Here is a 9,919-nt window from a genome sequence, read left to right as displayed (position 1 = left end):
GACTGGAGGAGGCATCGGCGCCGCGTCCACAGAACCCACCACCTTTTTTAATAACGATCTGTGGAACACGTAGTGAATCTTATATACCGTAGGGAGCTCCAATCGGTAGGCAACCGGGTTAATGATGGCGGCGACCCTAAATGGACCAATAAACCTAGGACCCAATTTAAGGGATGGTATTTTGAGTCTTATGTTTTTTATGGACAACCACACCCAGTCACCCACACTCAGGTCCGGACCTGGCACACGTCTACTGTCAGCCACACGTTTGTACCTTGCACCCACGCTCAACAGGCGCTGTTTCACTTTCCTCCAGACGGAAGACAGTTGTGCTCCTAATAGGTCCTCCTCCGGGATGCTGGAAGAGCCCCCCTGACTCAAAGTACAAAATTGAGGATGGTGCCTGTAAACACAAAAGAACGGAGACTCCCCAGAAGATTCCTGGAGGTGATTATTTATGGCAAACTCAGCCAAAGGAAGGAACGTCGACCACTCCTCCTGGTTGTCAAAAACAAAACAGCGTAAGTACTGCTCCAAATTTTGGTTCATACGCTCGGTCTGACCATTTGACTGAGGATGAAATGCCGAAGAATGCGACAACTTGATCCCCAGCCGTGAGGAAAATGCTTTCCAAAATGTTGCCACAAACTGAGTACCCCTATCAGACACGATGTCAGACGGGACCCCGTGAAGTCTGACCACCTCCTGCACAAATACCTGAGCCAGAGTCTTAGCGTTAGGCAACGAAGGCAAAGACACAAAGTGCGACATTTTTGAGAACCGATCAACAATCACCAAGATGACCGTGTTCCCAGCTGAGGAGGGCAAGTCCGTGATAAAATCCATGGAGATCTTCATCCATGGCCTACTGGGTACCTCGAGAGGAAGTAGTGTGCCAGCAGGACGGGAGCGGGGCGTCTTAGCCCTAGCGCACGTGGTGCATGCTGACATATGCTGGTATGAGACCACGTCCTGTCGGATTTTGGGCCACCAAAACCGACGCGACACCAACTCCAAAGTACCCCTAACCCCTGGGTGACCAGCCGGGACAGCATCATGATGCTCTGCCAATATCTTTAGGCGAAGATGGAGCGGTTCAAACGATTTGTTAACGGGAAGTTCTGGTGGTACTTCCTCCTGAGCCTCGGCAATCTCAGCCTCAACCTCTGTCGTGAGAGCCGAGACCACTACACCTTTTTGGAGGATGGGTACCAATTCTTCCCGAGGTTCTCCCCTCGGAAAACACCTGGACAAAGCATCCGCCTTAGTGTTCTTAGACCCAGGTCGGTAAGTAACAAAAAAGTTGAACCGCGTGAAAAACAATGCCCAGCGAGCCTGCCTGGGGGACAGACGCTTGGCTGACTCCAAATAAAGCAAATTCTTTTGGTCGGTAATAACAGTAACCTGGTGAACCGATCCCTCCAAAAAGTGTCGCCATTCCTCAAAAGCCAACTTGATAGCCAACAACTCCCTGTTGCCGATATCGTAGTTACGTTTGGCGGGCGACAGTTTCTTGGAGAAATAGGCGCATGGACGCAACTCGCTCAAGGATGAGCCTTGAGACAGCACCGCCCCCACTCCAACCTCAGACGCATCGACCTCCACGGTAAATGGTTTCGATACATCCGGTTGCACCAGAATGGGAGCTGAAGCAAAACTGTTCTTCAGAAACTCGAATGCATGCACAGCAGGCTCAGACCAGGCAGAGAAATCGGTACCTTTTTTTGTCATGTCAGTGCGCAGTTTAGCAATGGTAGAAAAGTTTTTGATAAACTTTCTATAATAGTTAGAAAACCCAAGGAACCGCTGGAGCGCTTTTAGGTTATCAGGCCGTTCCCAACGCAGCACCACTTGCACCTTAGCGGCGTCCATTTTAAACCCAGAAGCGGACGTAATATAACCCAAGAAAAGCAACTCCTGAACCAAAAATACACATTTCTCCAATTTAGCATAGAGCTTATTCTCTCTGAGTAGCTGTAACACCTGCCTAACATGCTCTAAATGAGTATCACGGTCGCATGAATAGATGAGAATGTCATCAAGGTACACAATAACGAATTTTCCCAGGACATGAGAGAACACATCGTTTATGAAATGTTGAAATACAGCAGGCGCGTTTGTCAAACCAAATGGCATGACCAGATTTTCAAAATGACCCTCAGGAGTATTAAAAGCCGTTTTCCACTCATCCCCTTGATGGACTCTTATGAGGTTGTAAGCCCCTCTGAGGTCAAGCTTAGAGAACCACCTAGCACCAGCCACCTGATTTTCTGAAATACTGCCTGTACCACGTGCCACGCCAGAGAGGCAACGGGAGATTAGGGAGGTTAATAAGTGGCTCAAGAATTGGTATAGGAAGGAGGGGTTTGGGTTCCTGCAGAACTGGGCAGACTTCTCAGTGGGCTACAGGCTCTACGCTAGGGACGGGCTGCACCTCAATGGGGAAGGTGTAGCTGTGCTGGGGGAGAAAATGGCTAGAAGGTTGGAGGAGTGTTTAAACTAGGGATTGGGGGGCAGGGTATTCAATTTATAGAAGGGGGAGATAGGGCAGATAGAGACCTGGGCACAAATAAGGAAGTTGGGGGTGGCGGTGGCAATGGGGGGTGGGGTTAGAACAGTTAATAATTTAAGAAAGAATAGAGGTACAGAGAGGAACATCAAGTGCATGTATACTAATGCCAGAAGCCTCGCCAACAAAATGGACGAATTAGATTTAATGTTGTTGGAGCATAATTATGACATGGTGGGGATATCTGAAACATGGCTGGATGAGAGCCATGACTGGGCTGTTAACTTGCAGGGCTATAGCCTTTTCAGAAATGACCGTACAGATAAGCGAGGGGGAGGGGTGTGTCTGTATGTAAAATCGTCCTTAAAACCCATCCGGTGTGATAATATAGGTGAATCTAATGAAAATGTAGAGTCCCTGTGGGTGGAGATAAGGGGAGGGGGAAAAAATAATAAATTACTGATAGGGGTTTGTTATAAATCTCCAAAAATAATGGAAGCAATGGAGAATATCCTCGTAAAGCAAATAGATGAAGCTGCAACTCAAGGAGAAGTCATTATTATGGGGGACTTCAACTACCCTGAAATAGATTGGGGAACAGAAACCTGCAGTTCCAGCAAAGGTAATTGGTTTTTGACAACTATGAGAGACAATTACCTTTCACAACTGGTTCAGGACCCAACAAGAAGGGGGGCACTGCTAGACCTAATATTAACAAACAGGCCAGACCGCATATCAAATAAAAGGGTTGGGGGTCACTTGGGGAATAGTGATCACAAAATAATAAGTTTTCGTGTATCCTTTAATAAGATGTGTAGTAGAGGGGTGACAAGGACACTAAACTTCAGAAGGGCAAATTTCCAACGGATGAGAGATGATCTTGGTGCAATTAACTGGGACGATATCCTGAGACATAAAAATACACAAAGAAAATAGGAGACGTTTATTAGCTTCCTGGATAGGACCTGTGCACAGTATATACCGTATGGGAATAAACATACTAGAAATAGGAGGAAACCAATATGGCTAAATAGAGCTGTAAGGGGCGCAATAAGTGACAAAATGAAAGCATTTAGAGAATTAAAGGAAGTAGGTAGTGATGAGGCATTAAATAAATACAGAAAATTAAATAAATTCTGTAAAAAGCAAATCAAGGCAGCAAAAATTGAGATAGAGAGACTCATTGCCAGAGAGAGTAAAAATAATCCCAAAATATTCTTTAACTACATAAATAGTAAGAAACTAAAAAATGAAAGTGTTGGCCCCCTTAAAAATAGTCTGGGGGAAATGGTGGATGAGGATGAGGAAAAAGCCAATATGCTAAATGACTTTTTTTCATCAGTATTTACACAAGAAAATCCCATGGCAGACAATATGATCAGTGATAACAAAAATTCCCCATTAAGTGTCACTTGCTTAACCCAGCAGGAAGTACGGCGGTGTCTAAAAATCACTAAAATTGACAAATCTCCGGGCCCGGATGGGATACACCCCGGAGTACTGCAGGAATTAAGTACAGTCATTGATAGACCATTATTTTTAATCTTTAAAGAGTCCATAATAACAAGGTCTGTACCACAAGACTGGCGTATAGCAAATTTGGTGCCAATATTCAAAAAGGGGACAAAAACTGAACTCGGTAATTATAGGCCAGTAAGCTTAACCTCTACTGTGGTTAAAATCCTGGAGGGCATTCTAAGGGATGCTATACTGGAGTATCTGAAGAGGAATAACCTCATGACCCAGTATCAGCACGGGTTTACTAGGGACCGTTCATGCATGTCAGACTAATTTGATCAGCTTCTATGAAGAAGTAAGTTCCGGACTGGACCAAGGGAACCCAGTAGATGTAGTGTATATGGACTTTTTAAAAGCTTTTGATACGGTGCCACACAAAAGGTTGATACATAAAATGAGAATAATGGGGATAGGGGAAAATATGTGCAAGTGGGTTGAGAACTGGCTCAGGGATAGGAAACAAAGGGTGGTTATTAATGGAGCACACTCGGACTGGGTTGCGGTTAGCAGTGGGGTACCACAGGGGTCAGTATTGGGCCCTCTTCTTTTTAACATATTTATTAATGACCTTGTAGGGGGCATTCAGAGTAGAATTTCAATATTTGCAGATGACACTAAACTCTGCAGGGTAATCAATACAGGGGAGGACAATTTTATATTACAGGATGATTTATGTAAACTAGAAGCTTGGGCTGATAATTGGCAAATGAGCTTTAATGGGGCTAAATGTAAGGTCATGCACTTGGGTAGAAGTAATAAGCTGTATAACTATGTGCTTATTTCTAAAACTCTGGGCAAAACCGTCAATGAAAAAGACCTGGGTGTATGGGTGGATGACAAACTCATATTCAGTGGCCAGTGTCTGGCAGCTGCTACAAAGGCAAATAAAATAATGGGATGTATTAAAAGAGGCATAGATGCACATGAGGAGAACATAATTTTACCTCTATACAAGTCACTAGTTCGACCACACTTAGAATACTGTGCACAGTTCTGGTCTCCGGTGTATAAGAAAGACATAGCTGAACTGGAGCGGGTGCAGAGAAGAGTGACCAAGGTTATTAGAGGACTGGGGGGTCTGCAATACCAAGATAGGTTATTACACTTGGGGCTGTTTAGTTTGGAAAAACGAAGACTAAGGGGTGATCTTATTTTAATGTATAAATATATGAGGGGACAGTACAAAGACCTTTCTGATGATCTTTTTAATCATAGACCTGAGACAGGGACAAGGGGACATCGTCTACGTCTGGAGGAAAGAAGGTTTAAGCATAATAACAGACGCGGATTCTTTACTGTAAGAGCAGTGAGACTATGGAACTCTCTGCCATATGATGTTGTAATGAGTGATTCATTACTTAAATTTAAGATGGGACTGGATGCCTTTCTGGAAAAGTATAATATTACAGGGTATATACACTAGATTCCTTGATAGGGCGTTGATCCAGGGAACTAGTCTGATTGCCGTATGTGGAGTCGGGAATTTTTTTCCCCAATGTGGAGCTTACTCTTTGCCACATGGGTTTTTTTTGCCTTCCTCTGGATCAACATGTTAGGGCATGTTAGGTTAGGCTATGGGTTGAACTAGATGGACTTAAAGTCTTTCTTCAACCTTAATAACTATGTAACTATGAACAGATCGGGTATCAGCGGCATAGGGTATGAGTCACGAACCGTAATCTGGTTTAACTCCCTGAAATCCAGACACGGGCGTAAACTGCCATCTTTCTTCTTAACGAAGAACCCTGCTGCCACAGGCGAGGACGAAGGCCTGATGTGCCCTTTGCTCAGACTCTCAGCGATGTAGTCTTTTAAGGCTTGCCTCTCAGGACCAGAGATGTTAAACATCCTAGCTTTCGGCAATTTGGCCCCTGGTTTTAACCTAATAGTGCAGTCATAGGGACGATGTGGTGGCAATTCTGAGCAACCCTTCTCTGAGAACACATCCGCAAAATCCAGCAGAGACTCAGGAATACTAGGAGTCACAGCGGACACACACGTAGCCAGGCAATTCTCCTGGCAGAATCCGCTCCACTGGATGATGTCCTGGGTTTTCCAGTCAATCACCGGGTTGTGCATAGCCAACCATGGAAAACCCAGAACCATTTGTGCAGGCAGATTACTGAGCACCCTACATGTAACTTGCTCTGAATGTAGGACCCCGATGTGGAGTTTAACCTCAGCCACAAACTCAGTAATCTCCCCCTGTGGGAGAGGAGCGGCATTGATGGTGACCACCCGGATAGGATGAGGCAGTTTTTCGATCCTGAAACCGGCTGTGCACGCAAACACTCATCAATAAGATTAGTGACAGAACCACTATCCACAAACACAGTGATTGGCAGCTCTCTGCCAGCAACTATAACTTTGGCAGGGAGCATGCATTGAGAAACCATAATGGAGGATATGCATAAGTTCAGATTGGCGTCCTCCACACCCTCTGAGCTTAGTAGTTTTTCCGCCGTTGCGCTTTTCTTAGATAGCAGAGGACAAGTATTAACATAATGACCAGTTTTACCACAGCAAAAACAGGCTCTCTGCTTCCTGAGCAAAGGGGCACGATACTTCACATGTGACACCCCTGCGATTTGCATAGGCTCCGTGGGCTCACCTGCAGCAACCTCACGTGTACCTACGCTTTCTCCCATAGGCGGCGTCTCTTGCACCCCCTGACACAGACGGCGATCAATGCGGATAACAAGACTCATAGCGGATTCTAGAGAAGCAGGAGTCTCGTACATCAGAAGGGCTTTTTTAACCCTTCCTGAAACCCCATGAACAAACTGACTCTGCAGCGCAGGATCATTCCACTGTGTATCTACTGCCCAGCGGCGAAATTCAGAATAGTAATCCTCCGCCATACGCTCCCCCTGGCGGATAGCGCGAATTTTAGATTCTGCTAGACCCATTCTGTCAGGATCTTCATAAATGAGTCCAAGAGCAGAAAAAAAACTCTCCACTGAGTTATATGCAGCAGAATCAGATGGTAAAGAAAACGCCCATGCTTGAGGATCCCCGTTCAGTAATGACAACACCAGGCCCACACGCTGAGCCTCATTACCTGAGGAGATCGTGCGCATACGAAAATATATAATGGCTGCACTCAATTTTACTGTGCTAAAGCAAGGAAAAAAGTACATAGTAAATATAGGAAAACTGACTGAACAGCAATCTAGTCTGAACTGGTGCATAACCAAAAAGTCTTACATAGCAAATAGATAATGGCTGCACTCAATTTTACTGTACTAAAGCAAGGAAATGTGCGATACATGAAATGTGAATAGCATAATGGCATCCACCAAACGTCAAGGTGATCTCAGATCGGATGGGTAACTGACCTGTCTGCCTAGTGTGAACTATGTACTTTTTTTCTGACTTGAATGCCCCGCCCTTCACCATGCTGTGATTTTAATTACATCCAAACACAGTTGGTTCTGACCTTCCTATAAATGCAGGCTTTACCATGTTATTAGCCATAGGTAAGTGTTCACACTAGGCAGACAGGTCAGTTACCCATCCGATCTGAGATCACCTTGACGTTTGGTGGATGGGCTCACAATTTTTGGCCAAATCTTGTGCTAAGCATCTCATGTGTTTTTTTCATAGATTTCACAAGCCATTATGCTATTCACATTTCATGTATCGCACATTTTCTTGCTTTAGCACAGTAAAATTGAGTGCAGCCATTATCTATTTGCTATGTATGACTTTTTGGTTATGCACCAGTTCAGACTAGATTGCTGTTCAGTCAGTTTTCCTATATTTACTATGTACTTTTTTCTGACTTGAACGCCCCGCCCTTCACCATGCTATGATTTTAATTACATCCAAACACAGTCGGTTCTGACCTTCCTATAAATGCAGGCTTTACCATGTTATTAGCCATAGGTAAGTGTTCACACTAGGCAGACAGGTCAGTTACCCATCCGATCTGAGATCACCTTGACGTTTGGTGGATGGGCTCACAATTTTTGGCCAAATCTTGTGCTAAGCATCTCATGTGTTTTTTTCATAGATTTCACAAGCCATTATGCTATTCACATTTCATGTATCGCACATTTCCTTGCTTTAGCACAGTAAAATTGAGTGCAGCCATTATCTATTTGCTATGTAAGACTTTTTGGTTATGTACCAGTTCAGACTAGATTGCTGTTCAGTCAGTTTTCCTATATTTACTACATACGAAAATATAGTTTACAAGATTCACGAAAAGTAACAAATTTACTGCGTTCCCCAGCAAACCTTTCAGGTAAAGGAAACTTTGGCTCAGGAACTCTGCCTGCAGATTCAGCTTGCACATTAGATACTACTAGACCCTGTTGCTGAACTGCCCCCTTCAGCTCAGTGACCTGCAGGGACAGCGCCTCCAACTGGCGGGTTATGGAAGTCATGGGATCCATGGAATACAAAAAAATATGGCCGATTATAATGTCACGGGGGTACTGGGTAGACTACAGTTGATTACCCGGGCCCCTGCAATATCCCTCAAACTAGGGAAACCCTGTCTGTCCCTCTCCCAGAGTTCACACTGAAGGTGTGCATGTCTGGGCCGCCAGGCCTGACCCTGAGTCCTGTTACAGTACTAAGCTGAAATCTCCACCCGCCAACCAGTGATAAGACCTCTCACCAACCCCTACAGAAAGCACAGACAGGGAAAACTAAAAAACGCACCACGCCGCAGACACACAGGAAAACACTATAATGTGCACAGGGCAAAACAATACAAATATAGGAAGGAGAAATATAACGAAGGATAATACACCACCAGATACGATATTTCCTCTCCTAGACCACCACTCCAGACCGAGATCACCAGGCAAAAGCTATAATCGGCGACGCCCAAAGCCCAGCAAAACTATTTAAAGGCAGTGGGCGTGACTAAGCCTCCAACCCGAGTACCAGTCAGATTAACCCCGAACAATCTGGATCAATCTAGCCGGCGCCACTGAACATATAGTGGACGAATGAGGAATTACCACTGTCTGTCGGACGCCCTAGTGTGAACAGCGTCCGACATAACAGCCCGGTTCCAGCACGCCAGCTTTTTCCGGGTAGTGTCAAGGTCACTTTGCCTCCAATACATTGTCCTGTCGTGTTGCGGTCTGGTTAGCCGACTCTATGGTGCCTGCAGTTTAGGTGCTTCCTATGTGGGCTGCGGGAACTGGCAATCAAGGCTGGTTCCGTAGTGCCAATAGGACAAGCTCCCCCTGTAGGACTGTGGATTTTTGGTAACTACGGCCGGCTCGCGGCTTAGCAACTTTTGTTTTTCCTGTGGACCTTCTGCTGCCTATCTGAGTTCCAGCACCATTAGCTGGTTCTTAGGAAGACAAACTTGAATAGGTCCCCCTGGTTCCAGTACCATCAGCTGGTTCCGGGCAGAGCCTTTGGCTTAGGTGCCTCCTTCTGGGTATCCGAGATCCACCGTCAGGTGGTCCTTGGTAGTGCTTTCTGGCACGGGTACCTACTGCTTAGTAACCGGGTTCCAGTAATGTCAGCTGGTCCTCGGTTGTTCCATTTGCTCTTGTACCATCTGCTACCCATCCGGGTTCCAGTACCGTCAGCTGGTTCTCGGCAGTGTCTTTTGCTCTTGTACCTTCTGCTCCCCATCCTGGTTCCAGTACCGTCAGCTGGTTCCGGGCAGAGCCTTTGGCTTAGGTGCCTCCAACTGGGTATCCGAGTTCCACCGTCAGGTGGTCCTTGGTAGTGCTTTCTGGCACGGGTACCTCCTGCTTAGTAACCGGGTTCCAGTACCGTCAGCTGGTCCTTGGTAGTTCCATTGGCTCTTGGACCTTCGGGTAGCCATCCGGGTTCCAGTACCGTCAGCTGGTTCTCGGCATTTCCTCAGCCTTCTTGCACCTTCTGCTACATTTCCAAGTTCAAGACCCTAAAGAC

The sequence above is a fragment of the Ranitomeya variabilis genome, chromosome 4 (genome assembly GCF_051348905.1).
Source record: "Ranitomeya variabilis isolate aRanVar5 chromosome 4, aRanVar5.hap1, whole genome shotgun sequence".
NCBI lineage: Eukaryota > Metazoa > Chordata > Amphibia > Anura > Dendrobatidae > Ranitomeya > Ranitomeya variabilis.
The sequence above is the reverse complement of the archived record's forward strand: the minus strand, read 5'-3'. Positions refer to the sequence as shown.